The following is a 24,095-nucleotide window of genomic DNA, read 5'->3' as shown; positions in this document are numbered from 1 at the left end:
TATTTGCCGTGTAGCACTTACTTGTGCTAAGGCTTCCTCCAATTTCTCTCTCCACTCTTTTGTCTATTTGCTTGTCCACCATTGGTCTGAGGTCAGCACAGCCCCAGGCCAGGTGGCAGGAGAGAGGGAGGGCAAGGTGATCCTAGCATGTGGAGGTGGACTTCTTTTACTTTTTGCTGCTGGGATGAGGAGGCATACCACCCTGCAGCCTTCTCCAGCTCCCCATGGCAAGTCTACCCAGTGCATCAGGGATTGTAATTTGGATAGCCAGTTCTGGCACAGAAGTCAGGAGCTGAAGGTCTGAAGTCCTCCTACCTCTTCTCTTCCTCCTTGACCAGTCCATACCTGAGTGTTCCATTTTACTGTTAAAATTTGCCAGAAAGCCTTGTTCTGTGCTGCACAGCATGTAGCAGAAGTTTTTTATTTTTTATTTTTTTAAAAATTTTTTATTTTTATTTTTAAGGCACTGGGATACATATAAAAATAGTTATCATTTTAATAATTTATAATGTTATCTAAATCTACTTCAATGAGCATTTGGTGAGTTCATATGAAGCATACTGTGTGTGCCATCTAGGAGAGAGAACTGCAACAGGGTGCATCAAAACCCCTCTGTTTGGAAGGATAAAAAGAAAAGGCTTTTTTTTTTTTTTTTTTTTTTTTTTTAAAAAAGCAGGATGGAAGGCTGTGATCTGTCATCTCTGTTCAAATTGTTCAAATTGGCAGAGTAATAAGTCAGAAATCTTATGGGTCCTTGAATTTTGTTTATAGAAAAGCATATGCTCTTATGTATTACTGCTTTCCAGGTTGCACTGCAAGTTTATTTATTTAAATTTGTTTATTTGTCATGCTGAAAAGGCCATAGTTAGGAATTTACTTTCAGTATCATATTCGTTTTGATTGGAGTAGAGTTAATTGTCTTCATAGTATTTCCTATGGTGCTATATTTTGGGTTTGCAATGAAAGCATTGTTGATAACACCAATGGCTCAGCTATTGCTGAACAGTGCTTACACAGCAAGACCTTCATTGTTTCCCTTACTGCCACACCAGTGCAGGTGGGGCCAGGATTCTGAGGGTACACAAGAGGCTGGGGAGGAGAGGGGCACAGCCAGGACATCCAGCCCAAATGGATAAAAGAGATATTCCATGCCATACAACATCATGCTCACCAGTAAAAGCTAGGGGAAAGAAGGAGGAAGGGAGGAAATTTGGAGGGATGATGTTTGTCTTCCCAATAAGCTATTACTCAAGTTTAGCTCTGCTTTCCTGGAAATGGCTGAACATTTTTGTGCGGATAGGAAGTAGCAAGAAAAATATATATATTCATTTTGATTCTATTGCAGGTGCAGCTTTTGCTTTACCTCCTAGACTGTCTTTATCTCAACCCAAGAGTTTTCTTACTATTGTCTTTCTGATTCTCTTTCCTACCTCACTGAGGGGGAGTGAGCAAGTGGCTGTGTGGTGCTTAGAACCCTGTTGAAGTTAAACCACAACAAATATAAAATCATCAAAACTTCCAGGCAGGTATAAAGAAAATACTCCTGTACAATGAGGGGTGGGAAATAATGGAATAGTTACTTACAGAAGCTGTAGATTTTCCATCCTTGGAGATAGCTGAAACTTTGCTGGACAAGGCCCTGAGCAGCCTTCTAGTTTTAAATGTTGTATGATTCAGTTAGAAACTTGGAGAAGAATGAGACTTCTTGTTTTGAAGCTACAGAATTATTGCTAGGTTTCCTGCTAACAGCTCTGCTTTGTGATTTTTTTTTCCAGTGTCTACATCAAGTGCATAAATAAATGAAATAGCCCTTTAGAGACGTCTGTTGTTTTCCACCATACAGTTTTATATGAGAAATAATCACAGGAGCCACAATAAAAATAACTGCTAACTGGTGGTTACAACCATGGCACCACTTACCATACACATATGTCTGCAGTGGAGAGCTCTACAAAAAGGAACATGTCATTTCTTACCTTGTGGATGTGCATCCTTACACATTGGATAGAGATTGCCACTCAGCCAAAGTATTTTCTGCTAACTTTTGCTCAGATACATCCTTCAACTCTAGTTCCTGGTAAACATTATAGCCAGAATGTGCAATATTTCATACCAAATATAGGGGCATCCATTTTTTCCATGTAGAGGAGAAATGGTAAATTTTCAATGCCCACATGTTCGACCTTCAGCTAAAAAGATAACATAATAACAGTGAGTGAATGTTCAGCCTATTTAAATTAGTGACAGAAATGAGAGATGTGCATTAGTCCACAATTGGCTTGATAGTACCCAGCAGAATATTTTTCCCTTACAAGTTCTCTTTCATCTGACACGATTGCTTTCCCTTTCTATTCTGCGGGGACTCACCTCCAGACCTGCTGGGTTTAGAATTAGTCCCATTAGTCTATTATTTTTCCTTTCAGCAATGACAGCCTCTTTAAAATAGGCCCCTTTTATAGAGATTTTAAAGGTTTTCTGTGGCTTTCACTGAAGACAGACAATTACTAAACCATCAGTGAATTAGCCCTGCTTGGCGTCCTCAGGATTTTGCTTTCCCTCCAAGGTCTTTCAGGAATGATGTGTCTTGCTCCATTTTTCCCATCCAACCCTCTTCAACCATAATGAATATTCCTCATTGTTATAAATATATTAGCCTTCTTGTGTAGAGCAATACGTGAAAGTTAATTTCTCATAATTATCTAGGAAAACTGGAGGAAAAATGCCTAGTTTTCCAAAACACCATAGAAAACTAATTATTTTAGGTCCTCTTTGGACCTTCATTTGTCATTTGACAAAGAAAGAGGTGATAGAAATTAGCCTTCTTTTGGGAATCTGGAGAAAAATGTACAGCTGTGTGTGCCAGGAAGTTACATCTTATAATTTTACTGAATCTTTTGAGATCTTGATCCATTTTTTTTTCTTGGATTAATTTTTGGTGTTGAGATGGAACTAACAAAACCTCACAGAAATGTTGTGAGGATTATTTAGAGATTGTTGACTAAACACTGGCTATTTACCATGTGGACTGATAAGTAGACATGCAGTATTTTCAAGTTAATAGTAGAAGTAAATGAACAACCCAGATGAGAACTCTATGGTTATTTTCAAATATTGATAAGTGGGGTTACCAGAAAATCTTGACTGCATTTCTCCAGAACTCTTAATAACAAAACAGAAGAAAAACATTGGAGAATCCGTAAGGTTGGAAAAGACCTCCAAGATCATCTGGTCCAACCATGCCCCTACCACCAATATCACCCAATAAATCAAGTCCCTAAACACCTTGTCCAACATTTCCTTAAACACCCCCAGGGATGGTGACTCCCTGGGCAACCCGTTCCAATACCTTACTACTCTTTCTGAGAAGAAATGTCTCCTAATGTCTCCTAATTTCCAACCTGAACCTCCCCTGGCACAACTTGAGACCATTCCCTTAAGAGTAGATTATTCTTCTATTTTTAAACAATAACTCTTGTGACTGTTGATGGGCTGTAATATGTTATTGAGGTCATGTGTTCATTATTACTGATCGACCAGAGAAAGCAAATACAAAAATAGTCTTCTTTATCATACCTGATATGAAATTTTCCAGCAACACATTCAGATGGGATTGGAGTTTGTCAGTGGGTAGAAAACTCTTTCTGATCAGTTCCAGGGAACTTAATCCATATTCAATAGAAAAACAAACAAACAAACAAAACATAATATTTTCACTTTTATGATAAAAATTAAGCTGTTGTATCAGTTAAAACAAAGATGAGCTTTTACAGCTTATTTGGAAAGTGTAGTTGGGTTGGTAGTTCTTGATTTCATAGAAGAAAGGTGACTGTGAAGTGAGGGAAGAGAGTTTTTTTTTTTTTATATATATTTTTTTTCTGCCAATTGCATTCAAATTTTAATGATTTATTTGTTCCCACAAAGGATGGTGCTAAGATGTGGTGTCATAGGCAATTATATTTCTGTACTATAAAGTATGTATATGTCTTTTCTCCAGGCTTTCTTCTGATTCAGAAGAATTTGTACTGAACCTTCATATGAAGTCCTGTTTGTGCCAGTGCTAGGTACAAGGTGCATTTTGAAACCATTGTTAACCATTGCTGCATTCCTGGAACATTGCCACAGCAGGACCTTTATTTTTTATTTTTTATTTTTATTTTTTATTTTTTTATTTTTTATTTTTTATTTTGGTATATGCTGAAGAAGTGTTCCTTCATGGAGAGACAAAATGTTTCATTATTTAGATCACATGCATCAGATCTGTGCACACTCCAGAGTCACTTTGCTTAATCAGCTAATTATGTTGCTAGCCATAGTCTAAACTAGCATACGCCACAAGTCACATCAGAAAGCAAAAGGTATTGTTAGGATACCAAATTTACAAATTATGCTTTTGGGAACAGGATGATAATTAATTTGATCATTAGATAAATAACTGTATTTTCAACTTAAGTTTAATAGAATGCTGTATGGAGCAAACTTTTTACACAGAAACCAGGAAAAGAAATACTATATAATTAAATTTGATCATCTTATTTTTAATGTTATTTTAAATTTCAACTCAAAGAAAAAAAAAAAAAGGCAAATAAATCTCATTAGAAATAATCCATCTTCCTGTGCATCCTTTTTGTAAGATAATCTTGTCACCCTTTCTCCTAATTTTTAACATGTCAACCATTTGCTAATGGCATTCATTTCCTAAATAAGTTTAAATCACCCATCCCATCTGTGCTATGCTGTCCTCAGTACTTTAAGACAGAAAACATATTTCAAGATAACAGCTCAAGTGGGAAACTGCTATGAAAACATTAAGAGCAAGATTCTATTTGCAGTTGTAATGGAAATTGCCATAAAAATTACTTACAGAAATTGTCTGTAGAATACTTTGTAGTTGCACTTCTGTATACGATATAGATTGATTCATTGTAATGCATATTCAGTGACTTTGAAATCTGATTGCAAGATGGCTCAGACACTTACATGAAGCACCTGAGGGACTCTAAAGCTTTCTGCTTCCCTTGCCACGCTAGCTAACATGCCTGCATTAGCCAGTACTGTGGTCCAGAGGGAGCAGGGTCTGTGCAGTGAAATGCTCCTGATGTCCACATGGAATGTATTTCAGGATTTTTTACTTTGGACTAGTTCTTCTGGTTGCAAGCACTGAAATTACGTTTCTGAGAGCAGAACAATAATTATTTTGGTTCAGGTGCTCTTCTGGAGCATAACTTCCTGCTTAGCTCCATCCAGAAATAATTCAAATTATTTTCAGTTCAGGTTCAGAATTTCAGCTCCAAAACCAGTCTGTGGTTCAAGCGAAAGTGAGGTAGGTAGAGATAACATAAATTGCTTTTAGAGGCTCTCTGGAACTGAAACTCTAAAGTAGGTGTAACATTTCAGATCTACAATCACTTCCAGAAAACACATTTTACAGAAAGTGTATATGGCACAGGCGATTTTTTTCCTCAGTACTCCCATATTGCCACCATTACTTCTGACCAATTCCTTGTTACTCTCAATTCCTGATGATTTTTGTTTGTTTGTTTATTTTTTTTTTTTTTTTTTTTTTTTTTTTTCCTGTGTCCTCCTCATTTCTATGGGAGAATATAGAAACCTTCAAGGTGTACAGATAGATATTTATTCAATTAAGTGCATTTTCTGAGCTGTACTGCCTCCTATCACAGAGGCTATTGTTCCCAATAGCATTTCTGACCAGGGGCTGGACTGGATGAAGTGAATTGCAGAAATCCCCAGGACTTGGCAAACTTTGTTAGCGGGGGTGCAGTACTGTGTGAATTTAGGTAATTTTCCTTACAGCCTGAGATGCCTTCCATCCTGCCATACTGTCAGGTAACACACTGTCAGTAAATGCACATATTAATATTAGTAAGTCTCACTTTTAGAGGATCTATGTGTCTTTTAATTAATTTTTCTGAGTTACTAAATGCCAGGATGTCAAATTATATACACTGAGGTTAAAACTATTGGTATATGTTCATTGGCCAAGCCTCTGGTGTGAAATTCCAAAAATTCCAAAGGAGAATTTTTAAATTTGAAAACATGGGAATTTCCACCATATTATACTCAATTTTCTGCTTATATTATTACTTAATCTAGGGAAACAAAAACAAAACAAAACATAAATGGAGTTTAAACTACTATAGATTTCGTCGTGTAATTTCTTTTCATCAGATTTCACTTTTTCATGTAAGTAATTACATAGAAAGGCAAGGTCAGCCCCTTCTTTATTCAGCAGTACATTAAGGAATGCTGGATGGCAGTCCTTATTCTCCTTGCCTCCTCTCCTGCCCCAAACTTGAACAGTGGAAATGGATACTGTGTAAGAGAGAATGAGCTGAACTGTGGACGTGAGAGGCATATACTGACTAATGAAGAAGGAAAAGCTCAGGATCCAGCCAGCCAGCACAAGCTGGAGAAAGACTGTGCATCCCATTCTTATATGGAGAAGGGCTTTCACCCCTCAACTAATGGGTAATATAGGCAAATTGCTGCCTGCCTTTTATCTGTACCTCAAAATGTGTGAGCTATGCCTCCTGGCTTTTTGAGCATTTTAACATGCTCTCTACAACCACTTGAAGGGAGGTTGCAGCAGGGAAGGAGTTGGTCTCTTCTCAGATGACAAGTGATAGAATATGAGGAAACAGCCTCCAGTTGCACCAGGGGAGGTGTAAATTGGATATGAGGAAGAATTTCTTCATGGAAGGAGGCATTGGAACTGGCTGCCCAGGGAAATGGTGGAGTCTTTATCCCTGGAGGTACTTAAGAGATGTGTGGTACTAAGGGACATGGACTCAGTAGGTCAGGTTGGTGGTTGGACTTGATCTTGAAGGCCTTTTCCATCTTATATGATTCTATGATCCCACATCTGTGCAAGCAATCGTTTTTTTTGTTGTTTTGTTTTTGTTTGTTTGTTTGTTTAGATTCAGTTGAGTTAAAAAATTGGATGAGCGTGGGAAAGAACAGGTAATTTCAGGTCATCCATAACTGACAAAATTTTAAGGATGTTTTTGACTAAACTAAAAATATAAAAAAGCAGGTCAAATAAATATTTCATCAAATTATTTAGTTTTTATTTCCTTTTATTCTTCTTTTTAAAAGCTGAAAAAAATATTGTTTTGACAAGACTAAATCATCCCTTTCGGAAAGGTTGAGCAAAATTAATTTGGTAAGATGAAAGTTTAATGGGCAAATCACTTCAGTGTTCCTCATAAAAATCTGTATTAATCGTTTCTCTTTCTACCTATTTTTCTTTCTTTACTCTTTAGTCCCAGCTATTATTGTAATTGGCACCTGTCATGTGTTTAAGCCTCTGCTGAAGGCTGTCAAAATTACAGGCTTGATTCATTTAAAATAAATTAGTCTCAATATAGCTTATTCATCAGTTCACGACACCAGTATCCTAACGTATTTAGAATAAAATAAAAGGTGGAATAAGTTAATGAAGACTAAGCTGGCATCTGAATGTCACTGGAAACCATCCAGTAAGGCTATCTTTAGCTTTGTTGTTTTGAGCTTTGGTCTAACTCAAAATATTTGAATGTTTACCTTGATCTGCTCAGATCTGCACCAGTACATAAATTCCAAAGAAAATACTTTGGAAAGAACTCCATAGGTAAAGCCAAAAGAGGAACACTGAGTCTCTGAATTCTGATAAGAGATTATCAGGTGTTAGGGTTGGGTGTTTAACAATTCAGTATTATTGACTTTTAGGTGATCCTTGCTGGAGACAGACAGGCAACAAGAGATTTCTTGTAGTTAGAAAATTAATATGAATATGAAATTAATATGAATATGGGGGGGTACTTCTTTACTGTGAGGGTGACGGAGCACTGGAACAGGCTGCCCAGAACAGGCTGAGAGGTTGTGGAGTCTCCTTCTCTGGAGATATTCAAAACCCTCTAGGATGCCACCCTGTGCAACGTGCTCTAGGTGATCTTGCATGGTGCAGGGTTGGACTAGAGGATCTTCAGAGGTCCCTTCCAACCCCACCCATTCTGTGATTCTGTGATTCTTCTTCTTATTTTTTTTAAATGTAGATGAGTTCTGGGTATGTAGACATTACTTTTATTCTATATTTGTTCATTGCGTGTGTGTGTTTAATTTTGCTTAGTGCTTTGGTAAACTGGAATAATAATATTATCACAGTATTGTAGGTACAGTTTTAAGTGACTACACCCCAAAGCTGGGATCACTAATATTTCTTGTAGGGCAAAAGAGAAGGTAATGAATGTAGGTAACAGAGTTTAGGATACATTTTCTGCAATGACTGTTGGAAGAGACCTGGCAAAAACTGACAGGCAGTTATCAGGAAAACAGAATCACTTCCACTTTCAATCAAACTCTAAAAAGATCAAACAACCTTATTATTATTTTTTTTTTCTCATTTTAAGAACAAGAATTCTCCACTCTGTAAAACTCCCTCAATTCCCAGGTGTTTTCTACATTACTTTAGAGGTAAAAATAAACACAAAAATATGCATTAAAAACACTTTGACTTATTTCTTCATTGTCTCATATATCACCTAATATGGTAAAAACAGGGAAAAAGTAATTCTCCCAGCTTTATAGTCTATCAGAGGAAAGAAATTGCAATAGTTTGGAAGAACATTTGGTGTATGCACCAACTCCATACTTCTTATTGCAAAAGATCATTACTAACCTCGAGTGTAAAGCTTGATCTCATTTGCTTTGAAAGGAAAGGCAAAATTTTTTGAAAGGGTCATTGTGGAAGGATCAGGCTTAATGGCACTTCTGCTAGCACTCAGCAGCTATGGAATCAAGTTGTCTCAAGGATTGTCCATCTGCCTGGTAAAGAACAAAATACAAATTACTGCCATCCCCAAAGGAGAACAAATTTCCAAGACTGACCAAATAGCCCCCCCCTTTTTTAAATTTAATTTATTCTGGCACGTGAGGTTGCTTTCTGGGGACACGATGGAGGAAAAAAGCATGAAAACAAGTTTCTTGAACAGTGAGAATCAGCGATGCTCTTAGTAGTCCTCCCCATATATTACCCCATTTGCTTTACATATGAATGACTTTAATCACCTCTGGGATTACTTCTTTATGCATATTGCTATTTTGCATCATGAGGGGAAAAAAGTATAAATACAATTCAATTCCCAAAGGTAGGGAAGAGCTCATCATTTGAACTAAGTAATGATGGAAAGAGCACAGTGGACAAGGAAAAAAAATGCACCAAAAAGAATATTAAATTGGAGATGATGACATGATAAAATCATAAAAGTTGTACGTTCTATTATTCATCGCTTACTGCTATGGAAATGTACGCGGTGTTTCCACTATGATGCATGCAAATCCTTGACCCATTCTTCTGACAGTCACCGTCTGCATGATTTTCATTAACTCCATCTTTATAGGTCAGCTTCAAGTGCTCCTGTATTCTCATGTAACAAAAAAAAAAAAAAAAAAGAGAGAGAGAGAGGAAGAGAGAGAAAGAGTGAGAGAGAAACAGAGAGAAAGAGAAGAAAGAGAGAGAAAGAGAACAAAAATGCTCCTAGTATTCTTAATGTAATTTAACATCATGGTCTATTACCAGAACAGCGTGAATGCAGGACCTGAGATCTACTGATGTGTGTCCAGGTTTCACACTGATGTTGTGAGAAGGCACAAAACTGATGGTACGTGAAAGCAATTTGCAATTAATTTCTGTGCTATGTTGTCTCCCAGCTCCCTGGTTACATTCCTGCTTACACTTGGAGAGGCACAGAGGAAAGGTAACAGGTAAGCACCATCAGTTTCCATCTGCACAATTTTTCTGAATGTCTCTGTTAGAAGGACTCCTCTGCTGCCTTCTGTCACAAAGCAGGAAATTTAAACTGTCATCTCCAGCAAATTTACCCAGAAGTAGGTTTCATAGACACTACTGCTGAGGTCATGGCATTATTTTATTTTTTATTTTTTTTCTGAATTCAGGCCTTTTGGTATCTTAAACGGTTTAAGCTTATACTTGATTCTGAACAGAATGCCTACATGCTGTAACGCTTTATTTAAATGGTAAAATGGAAAGGAGCCCTGCATGAAGATGATTCACAGTACCATAATGATAAACACCCCCAAAAGATTTTTTCTAGGTCTTATTCTATGATTGTGTCACTAGTCTTTTATTACTATTCTCAGATAGAAGATCCCATATAACATCATTCTTTCTAGCCTCTAATATGGTATGTCACACAGCTGCCTGTAGAAGTACTTAATTTTCACGAGGAACATTCTAAATCTATCTTACAGGAGCAATGATGTTTTGCAAATGGTTTTAAAGACATTACACTCTTTAGGGCCTAATGCATGATATAGCACAAAGACTATATACTACATGAGACTGCAGTATCTGAGAAATGTCAGGTCAGTAGAATTGTTAAAACACGGAAATCCTGCCTTATAGGAGATGCTAAAATTTCAGAAATTTGGATGAAAGATCAGTATTTTGGAACTCTTCACAAATCCAAATATTATACAGCTCTTGATCTGATTATCCACACCCTTTTGACATTCCTATAGTTAATGGGAAATTATTGTTAAAGTTGAAATGCAATGTTTTAGTAATTTCATCAGAAAATACCAGGATTTTGGACAGATTCCTGCAAACCAGTTCAGCTGAGAACTAGAAACCTGTGTCAAACTCTAAAACTGGTGCTAAAAAGTTGTTTTTGTTTAAACTGACAACACTGTTTTGGTAAATTATATGATAATGCGGGTGGTGTAGTGTGACATACTATTAATGCTATTAATCTGAGAGGAGCAGACTGCACCTGAATACTTAAAAACCTTATTATTAAATAGTAATTTATGAATACTGAAATTATGTAGGCATTTTTTTTTCCTGTAAGAATGCCTGTAATAATTTAACATACCTCTATTCCTTATCTTTCCCAGAAGTGTTGCTTGAAAAATAAGACAAAACGTGGATGAACTGAATTATAACATCAGAAACTGAAAATTCCTGTAATGCTATGAAGTATTTCCTATAAATAAAACTATGAAGTAGTGTGGTTATCAGGGTGATATTATAGGACCAGAGATAAATCTCTGATATAATCAGAGATATATCTCCATTTACTTTGGCTGGGTGTCTTCTATTTACAGACTGATGAGTCTATGTATGAGTTAACTTACTGAAATGTATTTATTTTTGTACTGCTGGTTGACTAACCTTTGCCACCATGGTATATGATGACTACTCAAATTCCAGCTCTTAAGAAGACATTGAGGCTCAAGAGATTCCCAAAGCTGAGTAACTCTGTCTGACGGTAATTGTCTTGGGGACATCTGAGGTACTGCAGCCCATCAGAGCTGCTGTACAGGGCGTGCTGCTGACACAGTCCCAGGAGTGCCAGCTGGTGGTGATGCATTCAGGAGCACATTTCCAGCAGGTTGTGATTACTGCTCTGGGTGGATGCCCTCCTCATCATGGCAGCTTTCCGTGTCTGAAAAGAAGATGTGGGCAGCACACTTGCTTTGGATAGAAAAGTAGCCCAGATCCATTACTGACTGGCTGGTGTTGTCTAAACATGATCTTTGGCTTTGTGAAACAATTGCTCTTATGTTTGTTGGAGCAATTTATTATCTCCAGAGCCTAATCTTTCATTTAATCTTTGGACTTAAAGTTGTTTTGATGCACATGTTTTCTGATGCTTGTAATGTAAATGGGCAGAGTTAGCCCTCTGTCTAACACTGTCTTCATTTTCTCCAGGAGCTGGCAATGTCTGTCTTGCAATGACTCAGTTGCCAGCTGGGAGCTGTATCTGTGGATGCTGACAGCCCATGGGAGGGTGGGGAGACTACAGCCCTCTCTATTCTTCCCAAGAAGTCAGAGACCTTCCACTTCTCCAGATGTTGGGTTTATCACTGATGGGGTCATGTAAACAGCCAGGTCAGAGATGAGGTTTAGACATTTTGAGCATAAAGAGCTGGAAATCTGAAAATACCCCATTACTTTAGGACCATCATGTCTATTAGATCACAGTTTTTCTAAACATTTTGGCTTAGTGAACAATAGTAGAAAAACACCTGCATGTCATGAACTCTCCAAGGCAGAGGGAAACTCCCGTGGAAGTAAGTTCCAGAAATGGATAACAAAAGAGTAGGGTTTGGGGACACCTGTGCTGGCAGTACTGCCCAGGAAAGGTACTGCCCACAATGCAAAACCCTAGGGGGTGAGTTAATCACACCTCTGCTAGAGTGAAAAAAAAACAACCAGACAACTAGAGTAGAGCAGCAAGGTGGTGGTTTTATGTGATGGTAGAAATGGTATGTTACATAGATGTTTATATAGCTGCCATAACTACTACAAGTTGCTGAAATAAGGAGGAATCTATTGCCCAAGACAACAAAAGTCCAAGGCAAACATGCTTTGAATCCTCCTAAGATTCCTTGCTATTAGCTAGGAACTGATTGAAAATGTATGGAGTGTGTATGGAAAGAAGGGGTTGGTGGCTTATAGTTATCTTTCTGTGTCTCTAAGCCAGGGAAAAGTGAGAGGAGCTGAAGAATGGAGTGGTATAGCCCCTTTGGGCTTCAGCTCTTAAGTGAAAGCCAGACTTAGAGGAAAGTGCTTACCCTTTTATATTTTCATATTGTTAATGAAATAGGATGTTATTTTTTCCTTCTGTACATATACGTATGTATGGATATGTACATGCATATTGTGTTGGGTTAGCCTTGGCTAGCTACCAGACCCCCACACAGCCCTCCTCTCACTCCCTGCCCCCAACAGGGTGGGGGAGATTGCTTACCAGTTACCATCATGGGCAAAATAGACTTGACTTTGCAAAAATATAATTTAATTTATTGTCAGTTCAAAAAAGAGTTGGATGGAGAGAAATAAAAGCAGAATTTAAATCACCTTTCCCTACCCCACTTCTTCTCATGTTCAGCTTCACTCCTGACTCTTTTACTTCCTCTCCTCTGAATGGCACAGTGGGATGGGGAATGAGCATTGTGGTCAGTCCATAACACTTGCACTCTGCTGATTCTTCCGCCTCAAACTCTTCCCTTGCTCCAGATAGGGGTCCTATGGTATACAGTCTTTTGTGAACTGACAATGTGGGTCCTTCCCACAGGGTGCAGTTCTCCAAGACCTGCTACAGCATGGATTCTTTACATGGGGCACCATCCTTCAAGAATGGACTACGCCAGTGTGGGTCCCCCCCCTCTGGCTGCAGCTCCTGCCTGAAAACCTGCTCCAGTGTGGTCTCCTCTCTGTGAGCTGCAGTTTCTGCCAGGAGCTTGCTCCCATGTGGGGCTCTCCATGGGCTGCAACCTCTTCCAGACCACATCCTTTTGCTTCACTGTGGGCTCTTCCAGAGGCTGCTGCGTGGAGATCTGCTCTGCCATGGACTGCAGGGGAACAGCCTGCACTACCACGTCTCTCTCTCCACAGGCTGTAGGGGGACTTCTACTCTGACTCCTGGAAAACATCACCCCCCTCCTTCTGCACTGACTTCAGTGTCTGCAGGGTTCTCTCTTGTTCTCACATTTTCTCACTCTTCACTTGCAGATGCTGTGCAGCATTTTTGAACTTTCTAAAATATGCTGTCACAGAGGCACAACCAGTGTTGCTCAATAGCTCAGCTTTGGCCAGCAGTGAGTCCGTCAAAGCCATCTGGAGCTGGTTCTTATCTAACATGGGGCAGCTCACAATCTTTTCTCAGAGACCACCCCTGTAGCTTTCCCCACTACCAAAACTTGCCATGTAAACCCAGTATACATGCACATAAATGTACATACATATGAGGCTGAGACAAGGAAGCTCCACTTTACCATCAACTTGTCTCTTAGAAACAGCTTTAGGAACCCCTGAATACCAATTACTGCCTCAGCCCCTGTGGGAAACATTATAGGTAACTTAACGTTTAGAGGATTGGATGTGTGGAGGGGAAAAAATGTAATTTTCTTTTGAAGGGAGTATTTGAAGAAATCAAAGAACCAAAATCCTTTCAAGAGTGTTTCTGGATCTCTGTATATATGAATAGCTAATGACTCTACAGAAAAATATAACAAAATAGGCAATGTACCACACAAAACAGTGTGTTGGTAAGTGGCATGAGCAAGAAAATGATATAGTCGGAACTGACACAGCAGTGCATTAGTACACAGTTTAGATCACTAGACACATTTTAGAAAAGAGGAAACCAAGCTTTCAAGTACCTTTATGGACCTTGCTCTTATTCTTTTTTCCTTAGTTTTCTCAAAGAGTCAAAACATGATTCATAAACATAACTGATAGGCTAAAGGGACACTCAGCACCTACATCCAAAGTGGCTGGTGTTCCTCATAAAATAGCTGGGTTGTTTCTGAGTTTCCAGAAGAAATTAAGTTCTCTGGTCTTAGGAAATTTACCTAGTTAAAAGCAAACTAGAGATCCAGTCCTAGTTCCACTGATGAGTTGTGCTTTTTATTTAATTTTTATTAAATTTTATTTATTTAATCTTAAATCTGTAAATGGAAATTTTGGTCTTGATCTTGGAGCAAAACTGTCTGTAGAAGATGATGGAGACTTGAGGACCCTGCATGAAAGGATCCATCTCCTTGTAACACTTCAGATGTTTGACAGTCCCTGGGGACTTTTTGTAGAATTTGGAATTCAGTCAATCTTGCCTACTGGTTAGGGTTTATTAGCTCTTGACCATTTTCACAAATACCAGCATTTAGGTCTCATAACACTTTACAAAGAACAAATGAACTGCTGAGTGTTGCAAATGCACCCGAACAGAATAATTCCACACCACAGGGCACAAGCAACTTGACTAAAACCACACATGAAAGAATCACTAAAACCTAGGCTAGAAGGCAGGATTGTTGACATTCCATGTCTTTTTCATGAACACAGTAGTGTTTTAACATTATTTATTTATTTATTTATTTTAAATAACACATTCTTAATGTCTTTGCTTTGCTTTATGTGTAAATAATTAATTTAGGAGATTTTTTATCTATCACCTCTAGTTGTTTTCTCATATATAAAATCATTCCAAGTGAAAATTTTTGATAAACTTGCAAGAACATCATTGATATCACAGAAAATTTAAAAAATGCTAAAGACCTGACAATCTTTTCTTTAATAAAGTAGGAAATACATTGTAAAGAGAAAAGTCTTTCCAAGGCAGGTGAAAATGAGCAAGATTTTATTTATTTATTTATTTTGTGAACTGTGTGGGATCAACAGTGTGATGTCTTGAGTACAGGTGCAAAGAAATGCCTCACCAGGCCATCCCTCTTACAGTCATTCTCGGACTCAAACACTGGCAGTTCAACAACAAGAGGAATGAAATCTGAATAGTAAGGCAAAGTTCAAGGAAGTTATTCTGAATTCTGTGTGCAAAATATAAAAATCTTGATAAAGCATAACTGGTTTTGTGGGTTATGGAATACACAATTGAAACATAAATAATTCTGTGAGACCATCTGTCATTTCACCCTCATACAATGCTCCAGGCTATAATAAACATGGAAAGATGTCTGCTGGAAAAGAAAACTTGATAAACCATATAGAAAAGTGTCCTTTGAACTTGGTAATATGGCTGAAATTCCTATTAAGTGCCTTGAAGAAAGAGAATGTATTAGAAGAATACTGGACAGTAATATCTTGACCTTTTGTATTGCTCCAGTGCTTCAGCAATGCTAACAATCCCATTTCTACCTCACACATGTTTTTAAAAGATAGGTAAAAGCATGTAGTATATGATAGACATACTAAATACGCATGTTGCTTCCACTCTAAAACGTGTTGTGTTATGTGTTTGTTAAGTAAGTAGAGGTATTGTTTGTCAATCTGTTAATAAATCAGACAAAAGGACAGATCTCCCAGTTCATTGACAAACCATTTCAGGAACTCGGATGTTACCTGGCTCAGCACCAGTGACAGTTGTCCAGCTACTTTTGGAATCAAGTGTTGTTTTCAGATGGATTTGCTAGTTTTGCTTATTTGTGAAACTGAAAAGTGATGTGATTTGCCTAGACTTGTCAGCAGATTTAAAGAGAAAGCTACGTCCTTATTTATTCTACGTAATTTGATTGTTATAGACTCCAGTCTTTGAGCCTTTTTTTTTTTTTTTTTCACTCTAAGATTGTTTAAAGAATAAACCAGTTTTGTATCTGAATGCGATCCTTTGAAAAAAATAATGTTGACTTAACTTCTGATATCAGAAAAAAATATTCTTGCAGATAGAAGTGAAAAAGATCTGCATGCGTGCTTGAATTTCCAATAGATGTTACCCTGCCATAGAGAACAGCTGCTGAAATTTTGGGATAGTGGTTTTGGTTATTAAATCCTCTGAGTTTTGACATATATGCTTTTGTGACCTACTCAAATATGGCAAGCTAGCAATTGGAAACAAAACAGAAGGTGTCTTTTTATGTAGAATTCAGCTAGTAGTTGCAAGGGGCCAATTTCCACCTGTCTGCACGTGAATGGCATTTTCCAGTTTATTCTTTTCCACTGCGTACAATCAATGCATCAGGGATGTTAACATCCTAGTGAAGAGTTGCAGTTATAGTCTGACTACACAATTTAATGTAAATGCTACATACGTCTAAATTACCTGCTACCAGTAGTCTTTATTGCTGTAATGTGCTGTTGAAGGGCAATAGATGTACATGTGAAGGATACTTTACTGAAAATATTTGTCATTTCTCATACACAATGAAATCAAGTTCACAGATATGAACGTAATAGACCTGGCAGAATCTCAGCTCTGTGTTCCAATGGGTACTGTTGATAAACATACTGTTGATCAAGCTATACCTAGTTCTGCATACTTAGGTACTCACTACTCAAACTCTCTGTTTGCTAGTGTAAGACCTTCTTGTGTCATGGTGAGTTTCTTGAATTTATCTTTGCTGTGATATACAGATTTTAATTAATTTTGTTGAATTATGAAATATTTTGTACAGTGGTTGTAAATAGTTAAAATAGAAGAAATAACTGTATGTTATCTCTATAGATGAATTGTCTTTGCTAATGTTGATTGAGCAGATGTAAGACTATAGATTCCTAGTGTGTATTTTTTTTTCCTAGTGCCATCCTCTGCTAAGAAAATATATATATCAAAATACATAATATAATGTGGTTTTCTTTTTTTTCTTTCCATGTATCTCCAAGAGAGTCAAAGGTTAAAGATGCAACATGAGACTTAAGGTATGACTAGAGGATTACATCAATCTCTCTTGCTTCTTTACCCTTAAAGTACTTCTGTTGTGGCCAGCTGCAGTGCTGCATCAGGTATTCTATATTTCTAAATATGATGACAGAAAAATACCACAGTCATGGCATTTTAAGGAGAAACTACTCTGCTGGCTCTGTTCCCTGGTGAGCAAGTATCAGGAGAGAACTAGCAACTTCAGCTTTTGACTTCAGTGAGGCAGAAATGAAAACCTATGGACCTGAGATTGTGGCAGGACACTAATGGAAAGTATGTTGGAGAAGCTGAAACACTGATGGGAACTGGTGCTGCTCCTGAGAAAAAGAGGGCAAAGGAGCCAAAATTATACAGATGCAGTCGAAATATCATAGTCATGAAGGAGTGGTGTGATGGCTTTTTTTCTGTTAGTCTCCACAATGGCAAAGACAGCCTGTATAATGGCTCGGCAAAAAGTTGATACCAGAAAGCTATGACAGCTCTAGACAGTGACTTCAGTTTTGATCAAGGCTTAGTGAAAATGAATAGAAATACAAATGATTGTTCTATAATGACAATGAGAAATACAGTTGATGACACAGACTCAGATCTCCTGGCATGAAAACAGGGCCAAAATGATTGGAAGACAGGCAGAGTCCCATGAATAAACATGCTTGAGATGCCAGGGAAACAATAACAAGACAGCTACCAGTGATTATCTTTAGGTGTGTATTGAGGTGTTCAAAGCTGTGAATCAGTTGTCAGATATGTGACGATGAATGCAGGTGCTGATAAATTATGCTGTGTGTATCCCAAAATATGAATAACAAAACTAAGCAATTTTCTGAGTTTGCTTGCACAAATAAATGTTTACTGATTGATGCACTAACTGTGTATCATGCCTAATAAAAGAGGTGTCTGCCATTCTGAAAAGCATCCGGGTCTTCATGTACCAAGAATGCCAACCTATCATGCACAGACTGATGAGTGGGCAGGTATTTCAGTCAGATATCAGAGGACATGACAAAGCACTTCTTAATTAGACAATAACCATTAGGTCATTTATTAACACCCTCCTCTTTGCTTAGGAGGCAGCAGCAAGGTTGTATGGCCAGCGGCCAACAAGTATATTTACGTTTTAAAACTGGAGTGAGGAGAAGAAGGGAAATATCCAAGTAGCCTTGGCTGAATAAGGTCTATGATTTGATATCATCAAATCAACCAGTCAAAGAACAGGGGACAGAATTCCAACAAAGTTCAAGTATCTGAGACAAGTCTGTAGCCCAAGCTATTTGAAAAATGACAAGGATCCATGTGAAATACTTTGAAATAGAAGCCTGGTTGAGTTACAAATGCAAGAAATAGTTTTGCATGGTAAGATAGAAAAAGTAAGGTTTTTAAGTAAGACTTTATCTCTGTAAACCTGAGCTGAGGTTAATCACACGATATATCAGAGGAAGTGTAAACAGGCAATCAAAGGGCATTACAACACTGTAAGCTTTTAGATAATGTGTTACAGAAGTTAAGGGATGTGTCCTCTCAAGGATGAAACAAATGCATCTGTTAACACATCAAGACAAAAAAAAAAAATTGTCCTTCAATTAAGGTCAAAACCTAGGAAGCTGCTAGTCAAAAACAAGAGCTGAGTGAGATGTGAAAATAGGAAATGACAAAGGAATCCAATATCCTGGGAGAAAGACGGGTAGTGATGTCCCAACCTAGATGGCTTGCAGGTAGGTAAATGCGACTCCAAATCTCACACATATTTGATGAAGAGCTAAATTTGCTAATTAACCATGTCTTCATATTTTTAACCAAGAAACCTTAGTATATCCATCTGACCAGAAGGGTGAAGTTGAGGCAGTAGGAAGTCTGGCCTTTCCACACTGGGAATTAAGAATAATGTCGTCTGCTCAGTGGATATAGTTGTTTTTCAGAATTCATTTTCTCTGGAATGTACAATGACATATTTAAATGGCACTCTAATTTTCAGCTATCAATGGGAAGACTAGCTGCATATGATCTTTTTTTTTTTTTTTTTTTTTTTTTTTTCCAGAATTTGGAATTTGATTAGGAATAAATATTGACAGCAACCCCTGGCCAGTGAGTGCAGGTTATAAGTGAATTTTATCCTTTGGGCTTCTTTTAGGCAAGAGACATACAAAACACATGATGGAATAATGTCCAGATGTTATGCAGACAGACTATCACAAATGGAGAATGAAGACAGATGAATGCATTTTTGTGTTTGGCTAAGCTACTTTGGGGCATTTTGCATCTTGGTTCCTGGAAGCAGTATTACCACTTTCAGAGTAAAGAAAGACAACAGCATCACTGCTGACAGTGCCAGATTTTCCAAGCCATTTAATACTTCTGACAGATGCCTTCAGCAAAGTGAAGAAACTGCATTATATTGACATAATGGTAAGTATACTTTTAAATATAATATTAGTTTTAAGAAGAAAGCTCTCAGTATGAGAGAAAGTGTATTCAGTCATTGTGATGGTGTCCTTGCCAGCTGGTGGGAAATAACAAGCCTGACTCAGGATCTACTAAGCAATTACTTGTCTTTGATGGATACTATGTACCCCATCATCCTGGATAAAGGTTTGTAACTATAAATTACTTTCACCCTCCCTCACTTTAGAGTTCCTTTTCTCTCCGTTTGAACATGGCCTTGGTAAGGCACAAGCATAGATTTCTTTGCCTGGCAAAGTGGAGCTTTGCCATGTTTTTTGGAACATGGAGAGAAGTTGCAGTGAGAAATTAGAAAACCTATATTAATGCTCAATTAATATAAGTACTTCCAGTGGAACCGAGTGTCTCTGTCATCAGCCATTTGGGGATCATTACCCACTGAAGTAGCCCCTCCAGCCAGGGCAAGGCAAGCTCTACTGCAAAGTGAAAGAGGAGCTCTGGGAGGAGGAGAAAGTATAGACCCCATAAAAGCCTCCATGGCCAAGAAGGAAAGAAGTCAGAGATGACTGGGCAGGCAACCTCATGAGGCAGATAGTCTGAAAAAGACAACCAAATATGTCTTTCCAGGATCATTAAAGGGCTGCATGAGCTGAGCTATTTCTGTGATAAAATATATATATATATATATTTAGTGACAATGGTGTGAGCTATCATGTGTGTCCTACAGAGATAGTTCTGGAGATACAAACCCCAGGTATTCTCAGAGTTTTCCTTTCGCAGAGAACCTATGATGTTGATGTTCTTGAGGTGAAAGGGGGCAGTAATCTCTCTGTTCACTCTGGACTTGCTGTAAGGTAAATGCACAAATAACATCATAGAGCCTGTACAAGCCTGTGTGGCCCTGTTTTTCGAACATGATCATTCACCCACAGTTAAGACTGAAGTGTGGATATAGAGCAACTGGAAATTTGGCCTTGGCATGTGGTATATTCTTACATAAGAGAGTCTTTGCCTTGGACACTAGAATAACAGAGTATTGCTCATAGTTGGTATCAGTGTCACGAGAAAGGTTAAGGCACAAATGAAAAGAGAATGTCTGGTGCCTTATGAAATTAAAAAGAAACAAATTGGGTAATGTGCAAAACCATACAATGGTTTTGCCCTGGAATGTGATGAGTGATAGGAAGAACAAAGGGCAGGAAGAAGCTGCTACAAAGCAGCGGAAGTGCTCTTCCTTTAAAAATATTCTGCTGCCTCATCTCTCAGGATCCATCCAGGTCAGTGCTATTTGCAGGCTAGAATTGGCAGTAGAGACCCATGATCCAGAGCCATGATGCCAGCCTTAACATTGAACTATGTGACAGCTCCAGAATGCTGTGTATCTCTGCAAAACTGGAAGCACCAGGTACAGGTGTTGGTCACTGCAGAGTTAAAACTGCTTTGGCATATACCCATGCTTTTTGCTAATAAACCATCTGGCTTAATAAGAGAGGTTGTTCAGCTACAAATCAGCAGTTTTCTTGCAGATGTTTGCTATTTGCTACTTCTTAATTCCCTTATGCCCAGTTTCTTTTGCCTCATGCAGCTTTCATTCTGCCATTTGTCTCAATTCTTTCTGCAGAGGCAGCTTTGATTGTAAATACACTAGTGTCTGGGACTGTCACTGTAATTCTTTCTCTATAGGTTCAGATCATGAAGTTTGAGTGTCTGAGAGGTATAGAGGTATAGGTATATTTTTCTATCTGAAATGAGGGTATGGTATCTTCCGCAGACTCTACTGGGATGTGTTTTTCTCCTGGATGTACAGAGTTAAAAAGAATAAACATCACAACCTAATTTCTTCTTTGAATTTGGTTTCAAAGGCTAAGTATTTAAGGTCATGGCTGACGCAGTTTTCCTTGCAACAATCATGTCATAATTTTGCTATAGAAGAAGTCACAGAAAGCAGGTTACAGTCTACTACACTTTTATAAGTTATGTAGCACCCTACTCCCAAATATGCACAATAGAGCCAAAATAAATGTTCAGGGAATTGGGCATCACTCTTAGAAGAAGGCAAAGTTTTGGATCAGAATCTGGACCTTGATGTAGGAATAGAAGAGAAATTCTGCAAAGAAGAGTGATCTGCAAAGAAGTTTAGTGAATTCTAGGATATTTTTATAAACTACAGTGTCTTCCTTCATTTCCCCCCTTAATTTTATCTCAAGTGATACCATTCATTAGCATTTTCTTTTACTTACCTCCTCCTAGACTCTGGGGATAGCATTCCATTTCACATGCAATTTATATGGAAATTAAACTTTCACATAGGTGTGTATCCATGTGGGTGGAAATAATGTAGTTTGTACATTGCCCAGTAGCTAGAGACTTTTGAACAGACCCTGGAAGACACACAGTAGAAACTAATTTGCTATGTTTTCTGTAATAGTAGATCATTTCCTAAAGCTGTTCTCCTGCAAGGTGTCACTGTACTGGGTCACCATGGATTTTAAGATTTTATGAAATGTTACCTGTATACCTAGAAAATATTTATCTGAAATAATAATAATAATATTAATAATGAACAACTCTTAGCTAAGTGAGACAGTGTGAAAGAAAACCTAGAGCCTTAATCAATATCTGTATGGGGGACAATAATGTCTGCAGTAGATAGCAGCTTCCTAAGGGATTGCTCTTGGCTGTTTTCTTTCTTCCTGTGAGCAGAGAGTGTAATGGATAAGGTCCCTCCAGGTGGGCAATCACAAACCCATCATTTTGATTTTCCTGACAGAAAAATGCATCTGTTTTTCCTAGCAGAAAGTGAAATTTCCTCTAGAAATTTCTGAGGCTTTTGCGTAAGTGTCTTTCCTTGTCAGAATCTCTCTGAAGCAACATTTCCTACTGGTTTTAACAATCTAGGCAAATTCTTCAGGAAATTATTCTTTTTTACTCATTTGTCTTTAGTTAGCAAGCTGCTCTGGCAGCACAGTTTCTCCCCAGGTAGCCTGGGGAACAAGTAGAGACCAGAGTTATGTAGCCTTCACTGCTACCAGTTTATTCTGAGTGTGAGAGAATTACAGATGTTTTTGGTTTCTTTGGCTGGTTGGAGATTTTTCCAACAACTCATTAAGAGGAATTATCTTTTTCTCTTCTCAGAGTAAAGACTGAAGATGTTGGAGCTGGGAATGCTCTGATGGTCCACCCCTCATTTCTAAAGTACCAGCACCTATTCTCACTGTTACAAGAACTCAACTAAATAAAACAAGATTATTGTGTTGTAACTTTCTAAACATTTCATGCCGCAAATTCAAGAGCCTTGGACCTTCATTAAACTCTGTCCTATCCAGCTAGCAAGGTTCATCCGTGTTCTCTGAAGTGCTCAACATCTTGTTAATAACACTTCTCCATTATAATGTATGTATCAGCAGCATTTACTCAGTGTGTTTAAGGCTCAATTTTACTGTTATATTGGATATTTTAGGGATATATGTCTTTGGAGATCTCTTTACAAACAGTTGTAAGCAGAGATTCTTCTCCCAGTGAGAGTGTTGCAGACGTGAACATCAGCAGCACTGAAATGTGTTCTGGTCACCACTCTTCATCATTGTCATGGAGACTGGCTCACCCTCTGAGCAGATTTGGGCATAATCCTCCCATCAGATTGTGATGGAAGCTTTGAAAAAAGGCACTGTGGCCAAATCTGAAAGCTACAAACAAACTGGTTTACACAACTGAAAATGATGAAAACCACAGTTATAGACAGAGCCTTAGATTTTACTCTGTCCCCAGAGGAGTGCTCAAAATTTTTTATCTTAAATTTCTGTTCATTGAATACAGTAAAATTGAATGTGGATATCACTGAGGAAAGACAGCAAGGTCCTAACTTTTATACTGTTTGATTGTCACAATTAAGTTTATATCAGACTTTTGGTATTGCTTAAGTAGATGCATTAGAAATGTTTATCCTTTTATGTGCAGATTTTGTATTTAATAGGACTGTGCTCAATGGACCTTGAAATTAATTAAAGAACATAATTTACCTAAATTATTTCAGACAACCTCTTTTGCTACTCTCTTTGAATCTTTAAATGTTAACTTTTGTCAAAGCAAGTTGTTGTGAAGTCTGAATTCATGAATAAGGAAGATCCTCTCAACCATCTGTGAACTACTCAGGGGCAAGTATTTCACTGTCCTCTACACAGTCTTAACTGCGTGATGCTCTGGGGTACACAGATGTTTCCAGTGCCCTGTCAGATGATCCCATCAGGCTGCAGGTGATAGGTGACCCCATTTGCTTTCATTAATTGAAATGCACTTGGATTTCCCCTGAGTTTGGAAGGGAAAGCGTCTCTGATATGGATTCATGAGAAGAATAATCATCACATGCTAGTACCAGCTGTTCTGCTAAGACAGAGGGAGAAAGAGAAGCATTGCCATCATGGGTCCTGTTCCTGGAGCTAGGCAGAGGAACCATAAGCATTATTACTTATGGCCTGGATTACTGTGATGGATGGCATTATATAGAACTTTTTCTACTGTACTTTT

The 24,095-nt window shown here is 38.0% G+C and overlaps 1 long non-coding RNA gene across 1 annotated transcript; it reads left to right on the top strand.

Annotated features, from left to right (window-relative positions):
• The first annotated feature begins 9,492 nt into the window (after positions 1-9,492).
• On the top strand, positions 9,493-23,720 carry LOC118162955. The gene is made up of 4 exons (XR_004748733.1): positions 9,493-9,759; positions 17,138-17,173; positions 19,303-19,577; positions 22,707-23,720. It is a non-coding gene; the product is annotated as an uncharacterized LOC118162955 (long non-coding RNA).
• The last annotated feature ends 375 nt before the right edge of the window (positions 23,721-24,095 follow it).

The sequence above is a fragment of the Oxyura jamaicensis genome, chromosome 2, assembly GCF_011077185.1.
Source record: "Oxyura jamaicensis isolate SHBP4307 breed ruddy duck chromosome 2, BPBGC_Ojam_1.0, whole genome shotgun sequence".
NCBI lineage: Eukaryota > Metazoa > Chordata > Aves > Anseriformes > Anatidae > Oxyura > Oxyura jamaicensis.
Note: the sequence above shows the minus strand (reverse complement) of the source record. Positions and strands in the feature narration are given on the sequence as shown.